Source organism: Cryptomeria japonica, chromosome 4, assembly GCF_030272615.1.
Source record: "Cryptomeria japonica chromosome 4, Sugi_1.0, whole genome shotgun sequence".
Classification (NCBI taxonomy): Eukaryota; Viridiplantae; Streptophyta; class Pinopsida; order Cupressales; family Cupressaceae; genus Cryptomeria; species Cryptomeria japonica.
In genome coordinates this window covers 357,731,936-357,746,007 of record NC_081408.1, presented here as the reverse complement: position 1 = coordinate 357,746,007, position 14,072 = coordinate 357,731,936, and positions in this window count along the sequence as shown.

Below are 14,072 nucleotides of genomic sequence, written 5' to 3'. Positions count from 1 at the left end.
AAGTGCTAAGACCAAACCAGCCTTTAAAAAATTGTTAGTCAACACTTTTATTTCTACATTTATTGACCACATCATTAATGGATTTTAATATCTAATTACCCCCCTAAAAAAAAGCCTCAAAGCCTTAGAAACAAGATATGAATAGGAAAATAACGCAGGGACCACCTCAAAGCCTTAGAAACAAGATATGAATAGGAAAATAACGCAGGGACCAAAAAGGAGGAGACTGAGTCCTCTCGAAGAACAATTTTCCCATCGTAATGAACGCGCACAACGCTGGCTTGACCAAGCCAGAGATCTTTCAACACGCAGGTTGTTGTTCAAACAAATTCTAGACGAAAAATTGAACCATTTATGACTGTTGGTCCAAGTTCAAACCAGATTTGGTGTCGGTACTATTTTATTAGGGTTTACCAGTTCAAACCTCGCAGACCGCAGCCACGCTTTATTTTTCTACACGGCCTGGTCAAGGTCAATTCAGCGAAATTATCCCAGCCTTAAGACCGCACATACTAATTATCTATGAATTCTCCAGATCCTCATTGCCTGCAAAATTCTCCGAGTCCTGGTGAGTGGGGAACGGCCAAATTTGAGCCCTAATACCCGCGAGGTCGGCAGTTCGAATCCCATTGAGAAGGGACAAATCTGAGCCCTACAACCTGTGAGGTCGCCAGTTCGAATCCCAGCCATGCTGAGCAGGGACGTGTTAAAGGAAAAAGCACTGGCGGCTTGGAAATTTCAGCCTTGCCTTACGGAAAAAGAGAAAGAGGCGAATGGAGATTGGATTGTGCAGGCCTCACAGAGAGACATGGAATTTGTTGTGCGGGCCCTGCAAAAGGAGCTCTACTCCACGCCTCTGGAAGACAATATTTTCACGACAATTGACAGAAATGACAAGAATCATAAGATTACAAGCGAGGGAGAGCGAATTTTGCAGCAAAAGACCTCTGCGAAAAAAACCCCGTCCGGGAAGCGCCCTCGAGCGGGACGCAGCGGCAAGTCTCCTGTCACTTTTGTGGCGGCGGATCACCATGACTTTCGCGCTGTCGTTCAGCATACGACTGGCCATAGTTTGTTGAAGCCACAGCCCAAACGACTTTGCACAGCCATCGCCGCCCCTTCATTTGCTTCTCAAACCCAATTGCCTCTGCAAATGCCCCAGGCTCTAAAGTCTCCATCTTTCTCCTACCAGGAGCCAGCCAGTTTTGAAAATTTCTCTCACAACATTTTGTTTCAGACACCACAAAATTATGAACCAATTGTTGCAGGTGATGAGATCTTTCTGGAATTGAATGATGATGTTGCAGCCTCCGGATGGCTCAATTTTTCGCAGTACAGATGATCATATGACGTTCAGCTTATATATTAGCTGAATATGACCCTATACCAGCTTAAATACCTACTAATTTTAAAAACATTTTTTCCGTGATTTCCTCCTGTTACAGATGTATTGGAGTATGTAAAGGCTAATCTTCACATAAAATGATACTTCAAAAAAAAATCATATTTCTAAAATATAGTTTTTTGGTCTGTTTTTTCAGTTTAATAATAAAATGTAAAACATAAAAATTTAACTCTTGAAAATTTATGTAATCAGATATGCTGTTGCAAGTATAAAATAATATTTTATAAAGATTTAACTCTTGAAAATTTCTACAATCAGATATGCTATTGCAAGTATAAATTAATCTTTTATAAAGTTTGATTTGATTTGAGAATATTAAAAAATTAAATAATTTTAGATGTGGATTCAATTCTTATTATAAAAATTTGAGTTTTGAAAATTATTTTTATATAGATGGTGTTTTTCTTTATAGAGGATTAAATTATGTGACATTTTTATAAGATCTATAGTTTTTAAGTTATGTAGTCTAGTTTAGAAAGTTTTATGAAAAATGATCTAGTCTTCAAGCCTAAAAAATTAATTGACGGGCTTATGTTTTTTATTAAAAAAGCAGTGATAATTAGGGCACTGGCCCTTGACATAGCGTGAACTATCAACAACACCCTTACAACACTATAACAACACAAAAAAAGTTAAAAGCCAAAGTCTTTTAGAACCAAAAAACACCAAGAGTTTGAACCAACAAAACAAAGGACACCAATCCCAACCAAAACCAATCAGAAAAAGACCTAAGGGGTCGACTTGCGAACCCCTGCCATATCTACGATCTTGTTCCATTCATTGAAGAGGAACTTATACAGTTCCCTGGCCTCCTCCTTATCAGCATCACTGTCTACAGTACGCTCTCTCTGGAGGGAGAGAATCAGAGCCAAGCTATGAAGAACTTGCAGGCAAAATTTGTTAACACTGATAATCTGAGTATCACGGACGTCCATCCTACGTTTCAGTTCTTTAACCTCACCAATGATGGCCTTCACATCGAGGAGCAGTGCCAGACTTTCAATCTAGTTCAGGATCGTCTTGACCTCAGTGTCGATACTCTGGATTTGCTCTATAGTAGGGATCCCTTGTGGGAATTCAATATCAGTAGCACTGCCCTCCCTGTTCTACTCTAGATTGTGCCCCGTCTCCACATCCAGGTCCACTCTGTCCTTCTTGGTAATTTCGACCATCTTCAGCACATCCTCAACAAGGGCAGTAAGGTTCCCATATCCTCTAGGCCCACCATTTTCATGACCTTCTCCGAGTCCACCAGGTTGATAGGGTCCACGGTTTCCCCTTCCATCTTATCAATTACAGCATCCATGGGGGGCCCAAAAGTGTCCACATCCTTAAGATCTTCCCCCTCCTTGTCATCAATATAATCCTCTTCAGCATCATAGACATGTTGGGTTTTTACTTTTTTTGTCGAGGATCCCTTAGACGCAAGTTTGTGGAATCTCCTCCTTCCTTGCATGTCCAGAGAGGGGTTTTCCTCCTCTGAATCATCCGACGAAGAGTAATTCTTTTGCGCTTCCCTAGAGATTTCCCCTTGCCCTTGGGGGGGGGGGGGGGCGGCAGCGGGGGGGTGGGTAAGAAACTTCTCCTTGCTAGTGGAGGGAGAGGGCATAGAGTGGGTAATTTCAGTGATAGAAACATAGGGGGGAAATTGGGCGGTCGCAAGGGCATTATGCGCAAATTGGAGAAACCTAAGAAAATTGAGGCCAGAAGAGAAGGTTGTGAAAGGGTTCGAAGCCGAAGCAGAGGGATAAACCAACATTAAGTTCCTCGGAGGGCAGAGAGACCTATGGTAATCATAGAGCCTATAAATAAGGTCTTGGTGAAGCGGAATTGGCGGCTTGTCCCTATTCTTGGGGTCCAAGGCTTCTTTAATAGAAGCTTCTAGAGGATGCAATAAGAAAAAAGGTAAACAAAGTAGGTCATTATGGTGGAAGTGATTGAGCAAAGGGATGTGGTAGTAATAAAATACCTTGAAGCGGTCTTCCAGAGTAAAATATTTCATGATTAGCAAGCATATTTGGTTCCAGGGGTGCTTCAGCTCTTCATGGGAAAAACTGCCCTGCAATTTCACCGGATCCTCCTTGTTTCTCAAGAAGCATTTCAGACCTTCACTATTATACACATGGTTGGTCCTCTTCCATTTTCTCCCTTCCAGCGAGAGACCCGTCGAATGAGCAATAGAATCCTTCGAAACCTCAAAAGAGACACCCCCAATCGTGACCCTTCTACTAGACCAAGAGGTCACAAACTGGACCGAGAGCTGCTCATCGTGGCCAGTAAGGCACTCCATGAAATCAGCAATCGCACCTTCCACACAATAATTCCAGACTAGGGCATCCTTCTTAAAATCATTAGGATTATCAAGTTCGTAATGCACTCTGCCACCCCCCATGGCATCTAAGGGCTCTTGCTTAGCAAAGGACATAAGAAAAACCACGCAGAGAATGTTAAGGATGCAACTTTTAGAGAAAATATAGTTAACAATTTCGCAGGGGTCAAATAAATTAAGCCCGAGGCAACTAACAAGGCACCAAAAAGCAGAATTATTGCCATTAATGACCTTGGAAATAGGGAACTTTTGAGACTCATTAATCGTAACAAAAGATAGGACCTTAGGCACGTAGGAAATAATCAAGTACTCGAAGCTAGTTCGATTAATGATACAAGTGGCACGTGGAATTTGCATTTGGCTAGCCTTGAAAACAATTCAACGAGGCCAACATCTGAATATTTCATCACCCTTCTAGATCATCATGAGGAGGTGATCGCAAAATTCATACCCAAACATGATTTTCGCACACACATCCCCTTTGGTGGACATGTTGGTAGTACTCGACATATTCCCCTTGTTGATAAATCCACCTCATCCAAAAGTTGGCGGTATTCATCAGCATATTCCCCATTTTCAAATTCAAAAAATAAATCCTCTCGAGACTCTAAAGCATTAAGAGGGAGTACTAGAAGAGGCAAAACCAAATCAATCTCATAGGAGTGAATTTCATTGACTTCACCCTTCGGGAGGGAGTTAACATGAGGAGACAAGGAATTGTGGTTCCTCCAACATCTTAGGCCAATGTTCAATAATCCAAGGGTTGCCAGAGCATCAGCAACCCCATTGCCTTCCCTATACACATGCATGATACAGAAGGATTCAAGCCCAACTATAAGCCTAAGAATATCCTTGATGATACTTTCAATAGTCCAATTAAGTTTGTTCCGCCCTTTGACAACATCCACAATAAGCTTAGAGTCCCCTTCAATGTCAAGATTCATTATGCCCATGGAGAGGGACAACTGTATTCCCCAAGCCAAGACCATAGCTTTCACTTGATTGCTAGAGTAGCCATTTAGGTTCCTAGCATAGGCAGCAACCAGAGCCCCCCTGTGAGTTCTAATAACACAGCCCCCAACCGAAAGGCCCAGACAAGCTGCCCCGTCAAAGTTGAGTTTGAAGTAGCCAGGAAGAGGGGGGGACCAAACAGTATTCTGCCTTAGGAGACGTTTAGAGCTTTCAAAGCGAGCAAAGGAGCCAGGGAGGTTCCAGCTGCTAGCGATCTCCCAATCCCATTTTGCGGGAGGATTGGGGGGCAATTTAACCTTAGTGATAGAAATATTCTCCAGGGTGAGTTTAAGAAACCCAGCAAAGACAAAATCCAACGAGTCCACCTTGTCCCTGAAAATCTTGTTATTCCTTTCCTTCCAAATACTCCAGCAGAGGTGGGGGAATTTTAGGTATGGATTCAGTTCTTATTTTTAAAAAATTGAGTTTTGAAAATTATGTTTATATAGATGGTGTTTTTCTTTATAGAGGATTAAATTATGTGACGTTTTTATAAGATCTATAGTTTTTAAGTTATGTAGTCTAGTTTAGAAAGTTTGATGAAAAATGATCTAGTCTTCAAGCCTAAAAATTAATTGATTGGCTTATGTTATATGGATGTGGAAAAAATGAATTATTGTAAAATAATAAAATCTCAATAATTGAGTATAACATATTTACAAATGCTACAAACTTCTCGTAGCCCTTTCTTTTATATTATATATACTTCTTGTAGCCTACTCTTCTACCTAATACTATGGGTTTCCAACAAACTCTTCTTAGAAAATACAAATTGATTCCCCTTCTCCCTACTCTTTGTTCTTATCTTTTATATTATAGATACTTCTTGTAGCCTACTCTTCTACTTAATACTATGTGTAAATATAAACCCTCTCTCTCTCTCTCTCTCTCTCTCTCTCTCTCTCTCTCTCTCTCTCTCTCTCTCTCTCTCTCTCTCTCTCTCTCTCTCTCTCTCTCTCTCTCTCTCTCTCTCTCTCTCTCTCTCTCTCTCTCCTTGATTTAGACATTTTTTTTAGTTGTGTTTCAATCCTATAAGTGGATTTCATTTCTCTATTAAGACCTTTGTTGTACAAACAACATGCAAATATCTTCCTCTCTCCCTATTATCTTCTTGATTTAGACATTTTGTTTTAGTTGTGTTTTGATCTTACAAGTGGATTTCATTTCTCTATTGAGACCTTTGTTGTACAAACAACATGTAAATTTGTATGCAAAAAAAGACATTTTTTTTTTCTTAATTGACTATCCACACCTCTTTGGCGTACCCATTGCACACCAAGGTGAAATTGCTAATTTTATAAACATTTTTTCCGTGATTTCCTCCTATTAGAGAGGTATTGGAGCAACCATGCTTTGGTGTATAAAATAATATTTTTAAAGTTCGAATTAATTTAAGAATATTAAGGAATTAAGTAATTTTAGGTGTGGATTCGGTTTAAAATTTAAAAATTTGAGTTTTGAAAATTATGTTTATGTAAGTGTTTTTTTTATAGAGGATTTAATTATGTGATGTTTTTATAAAATCTATAGTTTTTAAGTTATGTGGTCTAGTTTAGAAAGTTTGTTGAAAAATGATCAAGCCTTCAAGCCTAACAACTAATTGATGGGCTTATGTTATATGAATGCAGAAAAAATGAATTTATTGTAAAATAACAAAATCTCTATAATTGAATATAACATATTTACAAAATGGTACAATGTTACTGAAATTATAGATACATCTTTTAGCCCATTCTTTTATATTATAGATACTTCTCATAGCCCTTTCTTTTATATCATAGATACTTGTAGTCTGCTCTTCTACCTAATAATATGGGTTTCCAACAAACTCTTCTTAGAAAATATAAATCGAATCCTCTTCTCCCTACTCTTCGTTCTTTATCTTTTTGCAATGGTTAGGCGAAATCCCTTTGATTCACCCCAAAAGCCCCTTATTATTTTCTAAAGATTATTGTTGGTCTAAATAATTATTCATCTTGGATATTAGGATATTATTACACCTTACTTAAGTTTACTTAGGAAATGCATTTCATAGTAGTTTGGGTATGAGACACTTGGGTGTTTGTGCCACATTGGGATAGTGTGTGTAGGAGAATTTCCACCTTTTATGGTGTTGATCTTGTTGTTACACTCCACATTTAGTGGGTGATCCACCTCATGTGGAATATTATATTGTTTCTCCTACCTACCCACACCTATTTCCTACCTACCCTTGTTTCTTATTGAGCCACATGGCATGTTTGTGTGCTCACATATCCATATAACCTTGCCTATATAAGCAGGCTCATATTCATTGTATGTATCGATTGATGATCCAGTTGATCAGTATTTTCTCTTGATAGAATACAGTTTATTTTTATCATCTATTTTGTTCTCTCTTATTTGTGCTTTCCATTGCCTCTTGATCTTGGAAAAATCTCACATGGTATCAGAGTTGGTCCATGTCTCACATGGTATCAGAGCCATTAGAGTATCATTGGTTTGCTAATTGAGAGATATTTGATGTTATTTGGGGTTTGCATTTTGGAGCTTTCTATTGCGGGTTATTATTAAAGCTTGATGGGTCAAATCTGAGGTTACCATTCGATTTAGGAGGTCCAGGAAAGTCTTTTTTGCCTTTTGTTTCATCAAAATCGGACTTCGGAGGCCAAATCTAGAGGCATTTGAAGTTTGACGCTGCGGCAGAAATTTTCCAGAAATTATAATTTTGCAGGCAATTTTCAAATAGTGATATCTCACTCATCCGAACTCGTTTTTTCGAGCAATATTTTTTGTTTTGGGGTAGAATTTCGTGATCTGTACAATGGTGCGGGACTTTTCTGATTTTCGAATACAGGTTTTTCGGAAATCGTGAAATCCCGATTTTTACAACTTTGGAGGCTTTGTTTGGGCTCATATTCCTTTTCAGGTGCCGTTTTTTTGAAAGTGCATATTTTTTCATCTACTTTCATAATCTGCCATCTGTTTGCAGTGATTTTAAGTAGAAATTGTACTTTTAGTATTTGGCCATTTTTGGCATATTTGGTAATTGCATTTTGCTTGGATCTCAGTTTAGATCACTAGCAGTATTTGTTGAAGTCTCTTAGATCTCATTTTGAGAAGTTGTAAATTGAAATCAGAAGTCCACTTTGCCTTATTTTGCAAGTGGCCCATTGTATATGCACTAAGTATAAAGTGCCAAAATCACCATTTTGGGAGGATTTCTTGGTTGAGTATTTTGGGGGGGTGTCTTGTGTGATTGTGTCTCTCTCTATCTTGTGTTTTTTCATTTTGGTGCTATGGGTTCTCCTAAATTTCCACTTTTAACTCCTCATAATTATGCATCATGGAAAATTAAGGCATGGAGTAAACTAATGGAAAAAGGACTCATTCATTATGTAAATGAAACTATTACAGCACCACCTGATCCTAAGGCTGATCCTAATGCTCAAATTGAATGGCTTACTAAGAATGATATGGCACTTGGAACTCTTAGAAAGTATGTATCAAATGACCTCATTTTTTACATTGATAAGTGTACAACAATTAAAGAGGCTTGGGATATTTTTAAGAAATTGTATGGTCAAGTTGATGAGATTAAGGGCTACAAGCTTGATAGTGAACTCACAACTTTGGATCCCAAGTATTTTGATACAATCCAAGATTATGTCACAAAAGCAACTGAGCTAAGAGCAAAGCTAAAGGATTGTGGAATTGACAAAAAGGATGCTCAATTGGTTTATAACTTGTTGGACAAGCTTCCTTCAGAGTATGCAGCCTTTGTATCTAGCTTTCACACCCATAGGTTAGCTCAAGGTTCCTCATACACTTCTCCCTCATTTGATTCATTCACGGAGATGTTGATACTTGAGCAATCTAAGTTGACCACGATGGGGATTCTCAAATCTTCAAAGTCACAAGCTTTGGTGGCTAACAAAGGGAATCAAAGTAATCAAGGAAAAGGCAAGAATCAAAAGCAACCTAATTCTAAACCACAACAAGATGGAGCACAATCTTCCTCTCCACAACAAGGTGATTCACCATTCTCACCTAAGAGGAAATCATATAAGGACAATCTTTTTTGTTGATATTGCAAGAAGTCAGGACATGATGAACATCATTTTTGTAAGAAGGTTATTGATGAGTTGAAGAATCTTCTTGAGAAGAATAGAATCAACCTACCTTATAGAATGTCTACATAGGCTTCTTCCAAGGATAAAGGAAAGGATCACTCTTTTGGGATAGATAAAGGAAAGGGACAAGCTCTTTGTGCTACTACAAGTCATGATTCAGGGAGATGGCTTCTAGATTCAGGGGCTTCTCATCATATGGCGTCTTCGTAGTCTATGTTTTCTACATTTGAGCCTTGCCACATGCCGCAGATTTTGATGGGCAATCATACATACATGGATGTGATTGGGAAAGGATCTATTGCCATTAGGTATAACTCCTTCAATGATGTGTTGTGTGTACCCCACTTGACAAATAATCTTCTTTCCATCTATCAAATCACGGATGGGGCAACTAGGAAAACTATGGAGTTCACACCTGATTCAATTATCATTAGAGACTTGGAGAGTGGAGCTATCATTGCGACTGGGGTGGTTGATCATGCATCTTAGTTGTACTCTTTTTCAAATTTTGGTCCTATTGATAAGGTTGGTTCTTCCTATGTTGATGATTTAGATTTTGAGGAGAACTTTGGGCATTTGAACTTGGGGATTCTCACATGTGAACCTGTTCTTGAGCCTTGCATTTCATCTCCTTCTATTGATATCACACCACCTATTGCACATGATGATGCAAATGGTGTGACAGTTTTGCCTTCTTATGATTCAGTGCAGCAGGATATTTCATGTCTTCCAGCTTCAGTTGATTGGGATGCCTACTTGACAGACATTGCAAGTTTGTTTGTGGACTCCTACATTGCAGATTTGGGAGACACCATTCATGACATTCATCTTCTCTTTGATGAAGATGATCCTTCTTTGATTGTTGTGAGGGATAACTCTGACCGTCTTGTGCATTATCTACATGATCAATCTTTAGAGGTTGACATGATTGTGGATACTTTTGTACAACACTTGGAGGAGGTCTCTTTATCTTTTGAGGAGACATATGAGTCTTTGGATATTGTTCTACATTCATCTCCACTAGATCTTGGAGTGCCTTTTTCAGCAGTGTGGCACAGTTTACCAACTTTGGAGGGGGTACCTTTCAGCATCGACATGGGGACACTTGAGCAGTTTTCAGAGATTCCTTTCATCATGAGTATTTTTTCTTCATCTTCCCTTCATGGTTGGGGAGACTTCATGGATAAACCTTTGGTTTTGTTTCTTCCTAAGGGGAGGAATGTTGTTCAACATTCATGGAGCAGTTTCTTCATTCATCTTCGAGCTTCTGTCATTGGTGCAGATTCCAGATTGAGGGGGGGTTTCCTAGTCTCTCTTCTTCTTCTCTCATATGGGGGGGACTTTTTCCTCACATGGGATTTTGTCCTTCACATACTTCTATGAGAGTTCTTTGTATCTAGTTTTCATCTCTCTTTTGGGGGAGGGTTTTTTCCCATTGGGTTTTTCTCTCTTTCCCCGCTTTGTGAGAGATTTCCTTGCATTGGTTTTCATGCATTTGCATTTGTACATGGGTACCTAACATGGCCTTGTATCCGGGACCCATCTTGAATTGCTTAGTTGCATTGTAGACTTAACTGCATTCCCCTAAGTTGCACTTAAGGGGGGGTGTTGGTGTAAATAATTAATCATCTTGGATATTATTACACCTTACTTAAGTTTACTTAGGAAATGCATTTCATAGTAGTTTGGGTATGAGACACTTGGGTGTTTGTGCCACATTGGGATAGTGTGTGTAGGAGAATTTCCACTTTTTATGGTGTTGATCTTGTTGTTACACTCCACATTCAGTGGGTGATCCACCTCATGTGGAATATTATATTGTTTCTCCTACCTACCCACACCTATTTCCTACCTACCCTTGTTTCTTATTGAGCCACATGCCATGTTTGTGTGCTCACATATCCATATAGCCTTGCCTATATAAGCAGGCTCATATTCATTGTATAAATAACAACGATTGATGATCCAGTTGATCAGTATTTTCTCTTGATAGAATACAGTTTATTTCTATCATCTATTTTGTTCTCTCTTATTTGTGCTTTCCATTGCCTCTTGATCTTGGCAAAATCTCACAATTATAATAAAACCCATGATTCCAAGGAGCGATTGTTGCTAGCTAAGAAAACCCCTCTTTTAGTATATCTTGTTACCTACAAAATATAAGATTGCATGTGGCCTCCATAATCAATTTGCCCATCATCAATTTGGGTTGTTAAAATTAGGGGTTTAGGAATAATACACACATCCAAATGATATAGAAAGAAACACCCAACTAACAAAAAATTGACTCGTGTTACATACAACTAGGTCAAAAACTGTAACCAAAGAAAAAGGTGGATGGTTGTGACAAAGGCAAGGTGTGAGTTATGCAAATTATCATGACCCCCCAACTCTCTTGCTAGTAGTAAATATCTACAAAAAAACACAAAAGAATCTATGTATAGTAATATATTGGCAAAAGCAATAATGACTTTGCAAGAAACAACTCATTTCACTAATAGTAAAGTTAAAAAGAGATTAAAAATATTATTAAATGGTAGGATGTAAATATTTATGGTTATCAAAGCAAAAACAATTTGTTGCATATTCACTTGAGATCACAACCTTCCATAAGTGATTATATTACATAAAGCAATGACAGTCACAATATCCAATCAACCTAATATATAACTTGGCACATAATAGTTGTTCTACTTCATATCACCACATGGAGACACAAGAATTTTGATCAAAGTAATACACTATATCGTGTGTATGGAGTTGTCATGTAGCATATTACATAGTTCTTATTGCAAAATACACAGTCCATACCCCATTAACTAAAATGGATCCATTTCATAAAGATTGTCCTATAAAAACTTGATTTGGGACTATAGTAATTGAATATGGCCTATAACACATCAATATATGGTTTGAAACATATAAAAAAAAAAGAACCCATCCTATAGTATTCATTAAGAAAGCAAGTTGACAAGAGACATCAAACAACAAGTAGTGGTTCACAAGAATCCATCTCTCATGAGCATGAATGGCCCACTTAGCACTCATTACATCTAGGTGATGTTCATAGCAACAAAGCATTAGGATTTTTTCAAAGGTCACCCATCTTTCTACTATCCTAACTTAAGCATGTTTAACTCATGGATTTTTTAGTTAAATGGGTGAACTCTATCCTGATGCTTCACCCTTGTGAGCATCATTTAGTTATAACTAATGCTAAGTGGAGTATTCATTTTCATGAGAAATGACTTCTTGTAAATCACTACTCATAAAATATAAGTCAATGAGATCAAGTTAGAAAATAAGTAGTTGAATCATGGTAAAATAATACACATTTATGTGGAGGAAATAGAGAGCATTTTTTAATATCTCGTATATTAATTTCTATAATTAATTGAATAAAATATCCAATCAAATATTAAATCAAATTTAGATAAAAGACTAAGTAATCAAAACAACTGAAGAAAAAGTAGGTGCTTATTTGGTTTGGGTTAAGAAATGGTTGACTTGGTGATTGATCGGATTGTATAGTGTAATAAATGATTTGAACTCAAAATCGAAATAGGGCTCATCAATCAAATGGTGAAGAAGATCCCACATGAAAGAATCTAATAATTCAAACTAGGACATGCCATAAAAATTAGCCTTTGCATTTGTAAGACCTAGTCCACTATTAGTGTAAATGCTTAAATTTATTTGCCTTCACTTTGGTAGATGTTAATAAGTGTTACCATAAGTAAAAAAATATAGCAATTTATATTATTTCCACATAACTCATATGGAAAAATGTCCAAAACCAGTATTTAGAATCCATAATGTGAAAGAATAACATACCATCAAGATCACCCTAGAAAAAACCTCTTAAGGAAAAACCTAACCTTTAAAACCACCCACACAACCCAATGTATTATAACAAGAAACAATATTGCTATACATTAGCATAGTCTCTCTACAATATTTTAAAGCACTAAGCACCTTAATATTCCTCCATGCGAACAAGAAAATGAGAACCATATTGCCACACATCCCAATCCATGATTCTACATATGTAACCTACAAGAGATGCTCAATACATGTAACCTTGGTCAACAAGTCTTACATTACATTTAAGGAAACCTCAACAACTACTCAAGTGCTTGATTTTATATAAATAAGTTTGTACAAAACCATCAAATAGTATTACATAAATCATATTGCTTAAAACCAAGAGTTTACTAAATCATGACCCCAAATTAAATATTTGATACTAACTTTTCTCACAATTAAATATTTTTTTAATATGGCATCCATATTAAATATTTATCCACATGTCTCATACAACACACAAAGCATTTCCAAGAACCTCTAACCCATTTTGATGTCCACATCTCTAGGAGGCAGCTCAATTAAATATTTAGTTTTACATTATGAGTATTATTATTTTATTATGTAAGGTGTACAATGCTCCTTTCCCAACTATTGGGAGTGCTTTTTTTTTCACTTTTTGAAAGGCCATGATATTAGGGTTTTAGTAGGGTTCAAGCTGTCTAGTATGGCCTTTTCTTTGTCCTCGGCTCTGTTCTAATTTTTTGTTGACTCCTGGTAGCTGGTTTCTATTTTTTAAGTTGCTCTTGAGAGGTCTGAGGTCGTGTCTCTATTGGCCCCGCATATTAGGTTTTATTTATCTAACCGGTTGCTTTAATAAAATCCCTAAGTTATCATGTTTTGCCTATATGTCTTTAAAATCTCAAGGTTAAGTGCTCTAGGTATGCCCCGCACCATGACCCTATTACCCTTTGCAAGTAGCCACGTGCTAAAAAGAGGCCACTTAAGTGCCACTCCTATGTAATTGGTCATCACGGGATGATAGGATCATGATTCAAGAGCCTTCATCTCTTTCTCCACAAGCTCCATCTGGTAGTTATTTAGACTGTGCGGGATGGCAGGGAGACCCACATGATAGAGGAACGTTGCCCCGTAGAGTGTTTGTGATAAAAAAAAATTAGTTTGAGGGATGGTGGGATGTGCATCAGTGTTGTAGGATCTTTACCCCAGAAGCAGTGAAAAGAAGGGTCAATGCCCATGCGGTTAGCAGGATGTGTGTTATTAACCGCGATCTCTTTCCCCGCAGGCTCTTTCTTTTTCCCTAGAAAATTGTGCGAGATAGCAGGAAGTGCATAAAGAGAAAAGGAAGAACTTGCCCTACCGACACAAAGAGGATATACAAATGGTGATG